General features: G+C 40.8%; 1 non-coding gene across 1 annotated transcript; it reads right to left on the bottom strand.

Moving 5' to 3' along the window:
- Positions 1-7978: 7978 nt before the first annotated feature.
- LOC119470146 lies at positions 7979-8085 on the bottom strand. The gene has a single exon (XR_005199024.1). It is a non-coding gene; the product is annotated as a U6 spliceosomal RNA (small nuclear RNA).
- Between the last annotated feature and the right edge of the window lie 5037 nt (positions 8086-13122).

Below are 13122 nucleotides of genomic sequence, written 5' to 3'. Positions count from 1 at the left end.
TTTTATGCAGATAGGGTTTCACCATGTTGCCCAGGCTGATCTTAAACTCCTAGTCTTAAGATATCTGCCTGCCTCGGCCTTCCAAAGTGCTGGGATTACAGGCGTGAGCCACCGCGCCCGGCAATTTTTATTTTTTATTTTTTATGCAGATAGGGTTTCACCATGTTGCCCAGGCTGATCTTAAACTCCTAGTCTTAAGATATCTGCCTGCCTCGGCCTTCCAAAGTGCTGGGATTACAGGCATGAGCCTCCCCTACACCAAGCCTAAGGTCCTTTAAAGATCACAGTGTGATGCAATAGCGTTTTCAAGCAAGTGGGGGCATCACTGCAGCTAACAGTAGTCTGGATCTTGACTTAGCCTCTGTGTCTCAGGTGACCAACTTAATTCCTGAGCTGTGTAGAGTGGCTTGAAATGTGGATACACAAAACTACAAGAAGATTCTAATGAAGTGGTGCTTGAACTCTGCTTTACGGGCATGTGGGGAATGGTTCATTGGCATGAAGGTGAGAGTATAGAAATAAATAGCAGAATGGAGGCCATTTTTATGTATTTTACCTTCCAGTGCGTCTTGTGCTTTAGATGACTAATGCCCTCTGTGAACTTCGTGAACGGAACAAAAACTGTTTAATGAATAAGTGATTTTTAGTGCTTTATTTTTATCTAGAGCTTCATTTGAAAGAGATCATCATTAGTTTTATGGTTTTAATTGTATTGGAATTTCTTATTGTAACCTATTGCTTTATTGCATTAGTCCATTAACCTGGGTGCCACAGAGCCATAGTTTTAGAGCCTGTATTTATATCTGGACTAATTGCACGGATGCTTCCTTATAGGATGAGATATTTTTCAGATAATCACAGGAAAAATAATTTGAACCCCTTTCCAAACTTCAGGGTCTGGGAAATAGCTAAACCAAATCCAAAAGACCCTGAACTTTATTCTGAATTTTTCTTACTTTGAAATATCTACCACTCTAATAACAAGGAGTTGCAAAATAGTCATTCTCACAATATGTGTTGCTCCCACATGTTTTTCATTTGGCAGTACTGTGGGAATTTGATTGGCCAGCTCCCCAACCAAAACTAGGTGGTCAGTGGTCACAAACTGGGGGACCATGAGGAGGACTGTACCTTGTTTGTTAGGGCGAATGGAGATAGAGTGTCCAGGCTACTGGCTGCGGGCCTAGAATTTCAGACAAATGAAGAATGACCAAGGCCCACCTCTCTCTTCCTTTGCTAATAACCTGGAAGGTGGCACAGCTGTTAACACCCAGTTGACCCAAAGCATTTCTTCCCAGGGTGGGAAAGTGACTGATGGAGACTCCAGCATGTTCATATCACACAGGGTGTTTTTCACTTCTGGAGGAAGGAACATTGAAGTTAGAATTGGGCCCTTTGTAACCTCGCAGATGCTCAACAGCAGGAGTGTTTATAATGCCCATCAACCAGGCTTTCCGCTGCATCTGTTGGTGGACCAGCTGCAGAAAGCAGGTGTATCTGGGGACAGAGAGGACTGGTGACTGTGGAGAATGCTGAGGACTGCCAGATGTAGTCCATATAAACGCCAGGTCAACAGCTGGGAGACAGGAGAGATGTGGATGTAATTAAAAATGACGTGCAAATTTGATTATTAATTTCAAGCCACTGTGTGAATGTAACATACATACATACATATATGCACATATATAATATGTCATATTTCAGAACGACTGAATGGAATGTGTTAATGGAAGCATGAGTTTCACTTTTCACTAATTCCATGCACATTATCTTTTGCTCATTGGCCCACACATTGTTAATCATATTTCCATGTCCATTAAAAAAAATTTCCCAGGCAGGAAGTTAAAATTCTAGTTTAATTATAAATGCCTTGTAATCCCAGGAATACAAAGTTGTCAACTTAAACAGATAAACTGAATCAGGTGGCCTCTGATGCTTGCATTGATAACTGGACTAACGTTAATGCATTCATTGTAGGATGGGAGACTTTGACCACAACTGTATGCTGAAGACTCTTAAGAGATTGAGCTAAATTCCTAGTTTTCATTTGCCATCTTCACCAGAGTTGAGGCACAGCAGTGCCTCATGAGAGGGTGGAACTCATGGGACTATTGACACGGCCTTGCTAGACTCAGTAGTTGGCCCGTAGGATGTGTAGGAAACCTGGGGAGAATTTGCTGTGGTTGGCTTTGGAAGACCAATTATGTTGTAGGTCTTATCAGTGATGAGTCTGGAGGCATGGGGTATCCATCACCCATTACTTAAAAGAGCTGGGAGTGAGGATAATCTCTACCTTGGAAACAACACCTGAGTGGGTAGTGTTCCATGGTATTTAAACTTAAAACTGGTACTGGCCAAAGAAGATAGTCACAACATTTTGGCATCAGAGAGGAGGGCAAAATCAGAAGTCTGAAGTGTATTGTCTCTTGAAGTTTACAGGGGACTCTCCCTCCTACCTTAATGTGTCACATTGCTCACATTCTTTTAGGACATTTGTTCTCATCTGAGGGCCCCTTGAAACTTTAGGCAAAATGTGTATATATATATATATATATATATATATATATATACACACACACACACACACACACACACACACACACACACAATGAATTGTACATTTTTCTCAGTGGTGTTTAGTATGTAACTTTCTATGGATTCTCAAAGTTCTCAAAAGCTTAAGACTTAAGGAGAGCAGTGTTTGTTTTAAAATACTTTAAATTCTGAGATACATGCGCAGGTTTGTTACATAGGTATACACGTGCCATGGTGGTTTGTTGCACCCATTAACCCATCATCTACATTACGTATTTCTCCTAATGCTATTCCTCGCAGCCCCCCACCCCCTGACAGGCCCTGGTGTGTGTTGTTTCCCTCCCTGTGTCCATGTGTTCTCATTGTTCAACTCCCACTTATGAGTGAGAACATATGGTGTTTGGTTTTCTGTTCCTCTGTTAGTTTGCTGAGAATGATGTTTTCCAGTTTAATCCATGTCCCTGCAAAGAACATGAACTCATCCTTTTTTATGGTTGTGTAGTATTCCATAGCATATATGTGCCACATTTTCTTTATCCAGTCTATCACTGATGGGGATTTGGGTTGGGTCCAAGTCTTTGCTGTTGTGAACAGTGCTGCAGTAAACATACATGTGCATGTATCTTCATAGTAGAATGATTTATAATCCTTTAGGTAAATACCCAGTAATGGGATTGCTGGGTCAAATGGTATTTCTGGATCTAGATCCTTAAGAATCACCACTCTGTTTTTCACAATGGTCGAACTAATTTACACTCCTACCAACAGTGTAAAAGCATTCCTATTTTTTCACATCCTAAGAGAACAGTGTTTCTAAGGACAGCAACTTATTTCTCTTGAGGAAATGTCTTCATGGCAAGAAATAATAATGGTAACAGCAGTAACAACAATACTAGTTAATACTGATGGCATTTCTGATATTCCAGGCATCATCTGAGCACTTTACGTATGCTAGCTTGTTTAATAAGGCACTTGTAGTTGTCAAAAACAGAGTATTGTGCCTTACTTTGTAACTACTCTTCCATGAAGGGATTCCATTTCTCTAGCATGATTCCAGTGCCTTCCCTGCTCTGATTTTGAATGCCGACCCTTTTCAATATTTATTTACCCAATGTATTAGTTTTCTATGCAGCATAAAACATTACCACAAATTTAGTGACTTAAAAAAACACCTCTTTATTATGTCACAGTTTCTGAGGGCTGGTAGTCCAGGCAAAGCTTATCTGGGTTTTGTGTTAGGGGCTCACCACGCATTAATACAGGTGTTGGCTGGGGCTGTGGTCTCATCCAAAGTTTGATTGGGGAAACAACCAAACATGCTTACATGCTCCATTTAAGACTGTGGGAAGAATGCATCTTTTCTTGTTGTCTGTTGCCTGGAGGCAGTTCCTTGTACTACAGCCCTTTTATAACATGGAAGCTTACTTCTTCAAAGCCAGCATGGGAACCTCTCTCTCCTGTCTGATAAGATAAAATCTTATAAGATAATCATGGGCATAATAGGCTGAGACTTATAATGTAAGCTAATAAAAGGAATGACATCCTGTTAGCTGTGGCATATTTTATGGATCAGAAACAAGTCACAGTTTCCGTTCAAACACAAGGAGAGAGAGTTTTGCAGGGGTGTGACTCACTGGAGGTCACCCTGGGTTGTGTTGCCCACTATTTAGTGCACACTATATGCTCAAAAACTATTGATTAGGTGCCCACTATATGCTGGCATAGCTTTAGTTGCTTGCTTGAAATATATACCAGGGAACATCATTTTCCTTTTAAACTTTTCCTTCTAGTCCAAGGGGAGCATTATCTGCTCCCCAGATGTGCTGTGTTCACCTGCATTGCTAAGTCTTTGCTTCCAGCTGTTCTCCCAGCTTGGGGTGCCCTTCTGTGTCCTCTCTCTCAGTTATAATCATTGTCAGACTAAAAGGTTCAGCTCAAATACTGTGGCTTTCCTGAAGCCTTTCCTGATCCCTTCTTCGTTGTGGATGGCATGGGAACACTTGGTTGGACCTCTCTTGTAACAAGCATTTAATTCTGAGTTGTATTGTAGTTACTCGTGTAAATATCTTTTTACTTCAACAAAGGGATCATGTTCTACATGTTGTCATAAAATTTTTTTGGCTTCATTTTCACATGGGAAGTACTAAAGAAATGTTTGTTGAATGAACTTCCCTACTTCCTACTTTTAAATTTTTTCCTTTTTCCAGGAATGAAAATAATCAACAATCCATCTTTAGCATAGGTTTGAGTTTCTGTCTGTAAAATGGGGACAGAAAAGTTGCCTCTGGTTCTTTCCTTTTCTTTTCCCTTTAGCCCCAGTGAACTACAACAACGGCCCTTTAGGACCCACCCAGGACCTGTTAGCCTAGCTTGAAAAGATCCATAGGTGAAGGCTAGGGGACCTCCCAATTTAACATTGTTCTGGTTCTTAGTGAGGTTTCATGCCCCACTTGCCCTGCATTTCCTTCCTTCCACTTTGATGCCTAAAGCAGAACTTACTGCTGAACAATCACTCCTGGTCCTGCTGAAAAAGCATCAAGACTGGGTGGCAGACTGGCTTTCCAGCCATTGAAGCAGGTTTCCGGTGGGGTCTGTCATCCCAGCGGCAGTTTAGGTGCTTTTGCTCAATATGAGGCTGCATTTTATTCACCCTAATTACTCACTGGATGTTAGAAAGGATTTGGCATTCAATTCTTTAGCTCTGTGTAAGGCAATAAACTGCTTCATCATACAACCCATTTAAATTATTACCTTTCATTTTTGGGGGAGCTGTTAGTACGACGTTGATAAAATGTAGTCCAAATGGTGTTTTCTGATGCAGTGCTGCATTTCTGTCTTCTTACCCTGGGGCTTATTACCTCCTGGAGCCAGATTTAAAAAAAAAATTAAAAAGCAGAGGAAAGGGAAATTCAGGTAAAGCAGCAAGAAATATTTCTGACATTGGACTCTGCAAAGGCAAAGGGTCTAGCATTGATTTCTTACATTTAATATGATACTAAAGTGAACCAGATATTGCAAAGCTGGAAAAGCAAATAATCTGCGTTAGCAGAATGGTCCTTTATGGATGAAGTGTGTGTGTTATAGTTACTGTCTACTGCAGGCAGGATGACTGGCTGTCCTTGCAGATGCTTTGTCTCTCTGCCTTCCCCATGTCATCCATGTCCCTTTCTGAATCTCCCTCTAATGAAAGAAACACATATCAAAACAGTTGTTCCTATTAGGCAACATCAGGCAGACTTGGAATTTGCAATTCACCCAGTGAATAATGCTTTATTGAGGTGGCTCCACAGAGATGTGCCACACTCCCAAGAGAGCCAAAGATAGAACTGGCCCTAAACTGAGCTTGATCCCTTGGCCATACAAGAGGGTGTCTAGGGATGGCAAAGACTGATGGGTCATTTGGAAATCTCTTGGCATAAGTGGGACTGTGGACAAGTTCCAAGCTGGGCCTGTGGTAAACCATTTGTTCAGTATTAAGAGAAAGATGATGAAAGACCAAAGGAACAGGTAGTCTGTGAAGTTCAGGACTGTTCAGTGTCAGGGAATGGATGAGGATGGAGATTTCCTCTAGATATCTTGCTTTCATGTCCCTGTGTCACGTTAAAATTTTTTTTTTTTTAGACAGGGTATTGCTCTGTCTCAAAAAAAAAAAAAACTAAGTTTCCATAGTTCTCATTTAAAGAATTGCCCAAGATCTCCCTATGTGTATATTTTTATTAGAGCTCCCATTTAAATAGGGAGAGTCTTAGTATTTGAATAGACTGAGACAAAGTGTTGCTTTCTGACACTTGTGTGTGTCGGTCTCATCACTGCTCAGGCTGGAGTGCAGTGATCATGACTCACTGCAGCCCTGATCTCCTGGGTTCAAGTGATCTTCCCACCTCAGCATCCTGAGTAGCTGAGACTACAGGCATGTGCCACACATCTGCCTAATTTTTATTTTAATTTTTGTAGAGATGGGATCTCACTATGTTGTACAGGCTGGTCTTGAACTGCTGGGATCAAGCAATCCTCTCTCCTCGGCCTCCCAAATCATTGGGATTACAGGTTCGAGCCACTGCCCTCAGCCATGACACAATTTTTTTTTTAAATTGTACTTTAGGTTCTGGGGTACATGTGTAGGTCATGTAGGATTGTCGCAGAGGCACATACATGGCAAGGTGGTTTGCTGCCTCCATCCCCCTGTCACCTATATCTGGCATTTCTCCCCATGCTATCCCTTCCCAACCTTCCCACCCCACTTTGTCTCTCCCCTAGCACCCCTCCAACAGACCCCAGTGTGTGATGCTCCCCTCCCTGTTTCCGTGTGTTCTCATTGTTCAACACCCACCTATGAGTGAGAACATTCGGTGTTTGATTTTCTGTTCTTGTGTTAGTTTGTTGAGAATGATGGTTTCCAGATTCATCCATGTTCCTACAAAGGACACGAACTTATTTTTTATGGCTGATAGTATTCCATCGTGTATATGTGCCACATTTTTCTTGTTCAGTCTATCATCGATGGGCATTTGGGTTGGTTCCAGGTCTTTGCTATTGTAAACAGTGCCACAATGAACATACGTGTTCATGTGTCCTTATAATAGAACTATTTATAATCCTTTGGATATATACCCAGTAATGGGATTGCTGAGTCAAATGGAATTTCTATTTCTAGGTCCTTGAGGAACCGCCACACTGTCTTCAACAATGGTTGAACTAATTTACACTCCCACCAACAGTGTAAAAGTGTTCTTATTTCTCCACATCCTCTCCAGCATCTGTTATCTCCAGATTTTTTAATGATCACCATTCTAAGTGGCATGAGATGGTATCTCAATGTGGTTTTGATTTGCATTTCTCTAATGAACAGCGATGATGAGCATTTTTTCATATATTTATTGGCCTCATATATGTCTTCTTTTGAAAAGTGTTTATATCCTTCTCCCACTTTTGAATGGGTTTGTTTGTTTTTTTCTTGTAAATCTGTTTTAGTTCTTTGTAGATTCTAGATGTTAGCCCTTTGTCAGATGGATAGATTGCAAAAATTTTTTCCCATTCTGTTGATTGCCAGTTCACTCTAATGATTGTTTCTTTTGCTGTGCAGAAGCTCTGGAGTTTAATTAGGTCCCGTTTGTCTATTTTGGCTTTTGTTGCGAATGCTTTTGGTGTTTTAGTCATGAAGTCCTTGCCTATGCCTATGCCTATGTCCTGAATGGTTTTGCCTAGGTTTTCTTCTAGGATTTTTATAGTGTTAGGTCTTATGTTTAAGTCTTTAATCCATCTGGAGTTAATTTTAGTGTAAGGTATCAGGAAGGGGTCCAGTTTCTGCTTTCTGCACGTGGCTAGTCAGTTTTCCCAACACCATTTATTAAACAGGGAATCCTTTCCCCATTGCTTGTTTTTGTTAGGTTTGTCAAAGATCAGATGGTTGTAGGTGTGTGGCATTGTCTCCGAGGCCTCTGTTAAAAATATGGAATGCTTCACAAATTTGCTTGTCATTCTTGTGCAGGGGCCATGCTCATCTTCTCTGTATCATTCCAATTTTAGTATATGTGCTGCTGAAGAGAGCACCATGACAGCATTTTTTAAAGCTCCTAGGGCTGATCCAGGAATAACAGTGACATAGGTTTAGTGGGGTAGGAGGGAATAGCTTTAACTTTAAGGAATCATCATGAGTTTCCATAGTTCCCATTTAAGGAATTGCCCAAGACCTCTCTGTGTGTATGTTTTTATTAGAATGCCAATTGTATAGGGAGAGTCTTAGTATTTGAATAGACTGAGACAAAGAGTTGCTTTCTGACACTTGTGTGTGTCGGTCTCATACTCTCCCATCAACCTCCAAACATTTATAGGACATTCACTACACATAGGGGTGAGGTGGGCCTCCTTTCCTAGAATGACCACTACATCCTCCATCTTTTCTGACCCTGGATACAAGTTCATTCCATCTCCATCACTGAAGTATATATAGGCTATGGTAACTTGCAAATGACTAGAATGTCTCGGCACCCCTGAGTTATGGTTCACAATGGGGATATTAATAGTTGTGGAGATTAAATGAAGTAATAGATATTAAGCCCTTAGTTATTTTTATTAAAGTTATTATTTTTATCATTATTGGTAACAGGCCAACTGCCTACTTGGATCTGACCTTAGCCATGTGTCTTTTACACCTTCTCTCTTGCCTTCCTGTAGAGTGAGGCTCACTTTTTTTCTAGTGTAATCATGAATGATATAATATTTTTTTCCGTTTAATTATTTCTTTAATATTTTTTCAAAATAGAAATAACTTTTTGTTGTACTATTTGGAATAATAAAATGACTTGTCCCACGAGTTTGAGGTTGAGTATATATTTATGTCCTAATGGTGAGAAGAGAATATAATCCTGAAAATAAATAAGTCTGGTAGTCCTAGAGGGTGGTTCTCTGGTGGTGATTGCCCCTGCATACCCCATCTCCCAGGGGGCACTTGGCAATGTCTGGGCCATTTTTTTTTTTTCATTGTTGCACCTTCCTTTTTTCTTTTTTCTTTTTTTTTTCCCATTTATTTTATTGCATTTTAGGTTTTGGGGTACATGTGAAGAACATGCAAAATTGTTGCATAGGTACACACGTGGCAGTGTGATTTGCTGCATTCCTCCCCATCACCTACATCTGGCATTTCTCCCCTTGCTATCTCTCCCCAGCTTCCCACCCCCCACCGTCCCTCCCCTATTTCCCCCTAACTGACCCCAGTGTGTAGTGCTCCCCTCCCTGTGTTCATGTGTTCTCATTGTTCAACACCCGCCTATGAGTGAGAACATGCGGTGTTTGATCTTCTGCTCTTCTGTCAGTTTGCTGAGAATGATGGTTTCCAGGTTCATCCATGTCCCTACAAAGGACCCAAACTCATCGTTTTTGATGGCTGCATAATATTCCATGGTGTATATGTGCCACATTTTCCCTATCCGGTCTTTTTGATTGTCATAACCGGGGGAGGGTGCTACTGGCATCTAGCAAGTAGAGTCTATGGATGCTGCTAAACATTCTACAGTGCACAGGACAGCCCGATTCATTTTTAAACACAAGGACTGCCTTAATGATTGCTGCCATAACGAATTACCACACATTTAGTGGCTTAGAACAAACAGATTTATTATCTTATACCTCTATCGGTCAGGAGTCTGACATGGGACTCACGGGGCTAAAATCAAGGTGTCAGCAGGGTTCCCTTTCTTTGGAGGCTCTTGGGAAGGATTCATTCCCTTGCCGTTTCCAGCTTCTAGAGACTGCCTGTATTCCTGCCTTGGCACCCTGCCCCCATATTCAAAGCCAGCAATCAGGAGTTCAGCCCCTTTCATGCTTCAAATCTCTCCTGCCTTTTCCATCATCACATCTCTCTGAACAACTGTTATGCCTCCTTCTTCCACATCTATGGGTCCCTGTGATTACATTGGGCCAACTCAGGTAATTCAGGATAACTTCCCTATTTTAAGGATTAGCCACCTTAGTTCTATCTGCTAACCTGAACTTCTTTTGCCATGTGATGTGACATTCACAGATTCCAGGGATCAGGACATGGACATATTTGTGGGGCTACTATTCTGCCTAAACAGCCCACAATAAAAAAAATCATTCAGCCCCAAATGCCGAGAGTGCTGAGGTTGAGCAAGCCTGTCTTAAAGTTTCCTAGTCTTAGAAGCTGGGTCCTTCACTCAATGTGGATAAAAGAAAAAGATAAGCTCCCTTTAAACTAACTCATTTGAAGTGTGAACATCACAGCACATTTAATAATTTGGACAATTTGCATTAAAAGCCACTGCTGGTCAAGATATGATGATAACTTAGTCTATGCAGTGAGGAAGTGAAAAATCTCCTATTAAATAAATGAAGCAGCAGCTTCTGGTAACAAACATATAACAAACAAACATATGAAACAGAATATTCATCTTTTCTTCAATGGGAATAACACATGACAAAAGTGAGGCTTTCTTCACATTGTTTGTTTATAGAATATTCATCTCCACTGAGGCCTTATGTTAAATTTGCTCTCTGATGTTAGCATTTCCAGGATGCACAGGGCCACTGGAGTATGTTCTTATGATCTTACTATTTATTTACCTAGATACAAAACTCCAATTACTGTCAGAGATGCTTCTTGTTAAATATGGTAAGATCTCCAGCTTCTGAGAGTGTGAATATGTATTTGATTCTCTGGGGCCAGGCTCAGATGGAAGTTAAGGAATAAGAGTTCTGGGGATGTGGGTGCAAATTAATTAAATATCTAAAGGTAACTGTGGAGGAAGCTTGGGCTTTAGAGAAAAGGCTGAAACTTAGAGAGAGAAGATTGTATATCAAGAGACTGTAAGCTTGTTTTTTTTTCACTGACGCCTCTTTTCCTGGTCTTGCATGGTGTTTATGTGTGTGTGTGTGTGTGTGTGTGTGTGTGTGTGTTGCGCAGTGTGTGCTTGTGTGTGTGTGCATGCTAATGCACACATGCTTGCTTATTTATCTAAATATTACTGTGCTTTTGTGTTGCTTTCCTGTATATTTCAATGCCTAAGGCAACTATTGGATTATCCAAAATCAGGAATCAGAATGTAACATATAATTTCCAAAGACATCAGGGGAGACTGTTCTCCAGATAAAATGTTGGAATTCTCCTGATATATTCGAACTGTCATATTTAGTTACTGGCTTTCTTTGGGCAATCCAACTCTATTTTATTCATGGGCTATTCTAAAAATATAATCAAAGGACACCTACTGGCTACAAGCAACTTTGCTCACGTCTAATAGGGCTGTGAAGCATGGTTTGAATTTAGTGCAGATGCAGGAAAATATGTGCTGTCATCAAGAGCCTATCACACTTTCAGCTTATAAAATATCTTGACTGGAGTCTGGCCAGAGTGAGTATGAGGTGGAAGCTCTAGTGAGGATGAATGTATTGGGTCAGATAAAGTAAGGACCAAAGCCGATCTTAAGTAGACTATAAACTGAACAGAATGGGATACCATTATTTTTGCCTCAATAAGTAGAAAAAATGTTACTATGCTTGTCTTTTCTTTCATTTTTTGACTTGCATTTAGTCTCCATTTTAGGGTTATATATATATTTTATTTCTGGCAGCCACAGAGACCTGCTTTGGGGAAGCATTGGAGTTCTATGGTTCTGAATGTGAAAAAGAGATGATGCATCATTGTTGTTGCCATGCTGGGGAATTTTCTGGGGAAACATTTCCATTCCTTCATAGAAATCTGTTCTGTGCTTAGGCCTAGGAGAATGATCATTTCCAAGGTATAAAGCACATGCCTGCAGCAGCTCAGTTATACTTTATAACCCCAGAGCATATAAACAATTTGATTTGGAAAGCCAGTTAAATTCTTCCTTTGCATTCCATCTTATCGGCAGCGTAAGTTGTTTTGCCGTCCTCCTCTGGTATGGAGAGGATAAAAGAATGCATTTTTAGTTATAGGGGTAATATGTTTTCAGCCTTATCTGAAGAAGCGACCTTTTGTGTGATTGTTATTAGCACATAGGGGTTGTAATATGTCAAAACCCCAAAGATATACCAAGACGCAAATGCAAAGTAATAGGAAAGACTTCAAAAACCAGCAGAACCAAGGTGTGGTGTAGGGTGGTAGTTTCAAATCTAAGGGTGCATCAGACTCTCCTGGCATGCTTGTTTTAAAGCACAATTGCGGGACCTCATCCCCAGAGCTTCTGATCCAGTAGATCTAAGGAACGGCCCTGAAATGTGTATTTCTAACAAGTTCTCAGGAATGCTGCTGCTGGCCCAGGACTGCACTTTGAGAACCAGTGGCATAGTGGGTAGACATAAGCTTAATGATTTTGAATCTGGCTTCCACCATGTCCAGCTGCTCAACCTTTGGCAAGTTCCTTCATCCCTTGTTGCTTAATTCCTTGGACCAATATTACCTGGGACCTTGAAGTCTTGGATCAGTGTTCCAGTCATACCTACTGAATCAAAATTTGCATTTTTTTTTTTTTTTTTTTGAGATGGAGTGTCGCTCTGTGGCTGAGGCCGGAGTGCAGTGGCATGATCTCTGCTCACTGCAAGCTCCGTCTCCCAGGTTCAAGTGATTTTTATGCCTCAGCCTCCTGAATAGTTGGGATTACAGGTGTGTGCCACCACACCTGGCTAATTTTTGTATTTTTAGTAGAGATGGAGTTTCACCATGTTGGCCAGGCTGGTCTGAACTCCTGACCTCAAGCAATCTGCCTCCCTCGGCCTCCAAAAGTGCTGGGATTACAGGTGTGAGCCACTATGCTGGGCTTCAAAATTTGCATTTTATCAAGATATTTGGATCATTTACTTACACATTAAATTTGATAAGCACAACTTAGTTTCACTTCTTATTCTTATTTTCTGTAAAATGAGAATAGTACTTATTTCTTCCCAGGGTGTTGGCAAGTGAAATGCACGTCAAGGTCTTAGCAGTAGTGCCTGGCACAAATGTGCCCTCAGTGAATTTTACCACTTAAAATTATTAAGCTGATTTGGGATGGAAGAGCCAGCAAGTTCTCTCCTTATAGTAACTTGTTTTTGTGTGTTTCTACTTTATTTTCACTTTCGTCCTTCCCTTTTTGCGCTTAAGCTCATCTTTTA

This window comes from Cebus imitator, unplaced genomic scaffold (genome assembly GCF_001604975.1).
Source record: "Cebus imitator isolate Cc_AM_T3 unplaced genomic scaffold, Cebus_imitator-1.0 Scaffold23, whole genome shotgun sequence".
In the NCBI taxonomy this organism is placed as follows: Eukaryota; Metazoa; Chordata; class Mammalia; order Primates; family Cebidae; genus Cebus; species Cebus imitator.
This window is presented reverse-complemented; position numbering and strand designations above follow the sequence as displayed.